The 1,927-nt window shown below is 60.7% G+C and overlaps 1 protein-coding gene across 1 annotated transcript in view; it reads right to left on the bottom strand.

The window, feature by feature from the left end:
- The window catches only part of Hmcn2 (hemicentin 2), a 131,659-nt gene that overhangs the window by 42,861 nt on the left and 86,871 nt on the right, over window positions 1-1,927 (bottom strand). The gene's annotated exons all lie outside the window — the stretch shown is intronic.

The following is a 1,927-nucleotide window of genomic DNA, read 5'->3' as shown; positions in this document are numbered from 1 at the left end:
TGGTGCTGGCGGAAGTCCAGCTTCTGCCCGTCCTTCCACCAGACCACCAGGGGTTTGGGGGAGCCGCTGGCCTCACAGGGCAGCGAGGCCAGGCTGTGGGCGATCAGGGTCAGGTTGGAGGGTCCAGGCGCGATGGCTGGAGGCTCTGGGGAGAGGGCAGTGGTCAGGAGACAGGGGCAGGTTGAGGGGACTGGAGTCTCTCTGAGATGGGGGTGAGGGAGGCTCCCTCCCACCTCGGTGGGGAGGTCCCCAGGGAGGACCTCCAGCACGCTCCTCGGGGAGGGGGCTCCCCAGGCCCGAGCCTGGCGCCCCATCCCCCTCATCTGGAACCAGCCCCCAGGTGACTCCTCAGCACCCGCCCAAGGCCAGAAGTTCACTGAGAGCCCTAGGTTCCTGTGACTGCGCCTTCCTTCCATGGCTGACTTGTAGAGCAGCCCTTTTCCTACTTGGGGAAGAGTGTGATAAACCACACACACCCTTCCAGATCAGATCCCAGTGCTGCTTACAACAGGCTTCATGGTCAGCACATTTTTTTGGGGGGGAGGTGGGTTGTGGGGCCTGAACTCTGGGCCTGGGCGCTATTCCTCAGCTCTTCAGCTCAAGGCTAGTGCTCTACCCCGGGAGCCACAGAACCACTTCCGGTTTTCTGAGTGGTTCATTGGAGATAAGAGTCTCAGGGATTCTCCTGGCTGGGTTGGCTTTTAACTTCTATTCTGAGATCTCAGCCTCCTGGGTAGCTAGGATGACAGGCGTGAGCCACCGGCGCCCGGCTGTCAGACACATTTGAGGATCATGGCTCTGGGCTTCTGGCGGGACCCCACACACCACTGGGGACTGGGGCACATGGCTTCCCCGGGCTACCTACCGAAGACGCGGAGGTCACGGCCTTGCCGGTCCGAGCCGGCCGAGTTGGATGCCAGGCACAGGTAGTGGCCAGCGTCCTGGGCGAGCACTGGCCGAATCCTCAGGGAACCCTCGGGGAGGACCTCCAGCCTGGAACGGAGCGATGGGCCAGGGGTCCCTGCGGGGCTGGACGCCTGGCTGTGCTTCCAGGGACACCGGTTCTCGGCCCATCCCTCCACCCAGTGAGAGGATGTGACTTGACCTCAGTCTGACCTTTGTGAGGCCAAGGGGTGACAGTCGGGTGCAGCTCCCACATCCCATTCTTTCTGAACACGGCCCCAGAATCCGGGACATGCCCCTCCCCCAGGCCCATGGCTGTGCTATTTTTTGTTTGTTTGTTGGTCCTGTGGGTTGAACTCTGGGCCTGGGCACTCTAAGCTCAAGGTGAGCGCTCTACCACTTGAGCCACAGCGCCATTTCCGGTTTTCTAGTGGTTTATTGGAGATGATAGTCTCATGGCCGTTCCTGCCTGGGCTGGCTTTGAACCGTGATCCTCAGATCTCAGCTTCCTGAGTAGTTAGGATGGCAGGCGTGAGCCACCACTGGCTGTGATAGCTGTGCTATTTAATCCCGCCCCTGGCCACAGTTGATTGGACCATGGATGGGTAAATTGGTTAGGCTGGACCAATGACATTCTCTGCCTGGGACTTGGTAGTCACAGAGAGCTTGCTTACTCTGCAGGTAAAACTAGGGGTCCTTGAGGGGTGTTGGCCACCTTCACAGAAAAGGAGAGGGGGAAGGGGGATCGAGACAGAGAGAGAGAGAGAGAGAGAGAGAGAGAGAGACCTACACACACCAAGAAGTACTGAAGAGATGCTAGGGCGGTGGCCTGCTTGTCTTGTTTTGCCCGGGCTGCTCAAGTGGGTTTGTGTTTGTGAGCCGGGACCCTCCCCTTGGGCTCCCACCTGGGGTTCTCAGGATCCAGGGGGGCCCCATCTTTCCTCCAGCTCAGGAGGGGGGCGGGCACGCCGTCAGCCTGGCAGGGCAGCAGGGCCGTGAGGTTCACGGAGGCGTTCACGGCGGG

Source organism: Dipodomys ordii, unplaced genomic scaffold, assembly GCF_000151885.1.
Source record: "Dipodomys ordii isolate 6190 unplaced genomic scaffold, Dord_2.0 Scaffold55, whole genome shotgun sequence".
In the NCBI taxonomy this organism is placed as follows: Eukaryota; Metazoa; Chordata; class Mammalia; order Rodentia; family Heteromyidae; genus Dipodomys; species Dipodomys ordii.
The sequence above is the reverse complement of the archived record's forward strand: the minus strand, read 5'-3'. Positions and strand labels throughout refer to the sequence as shown.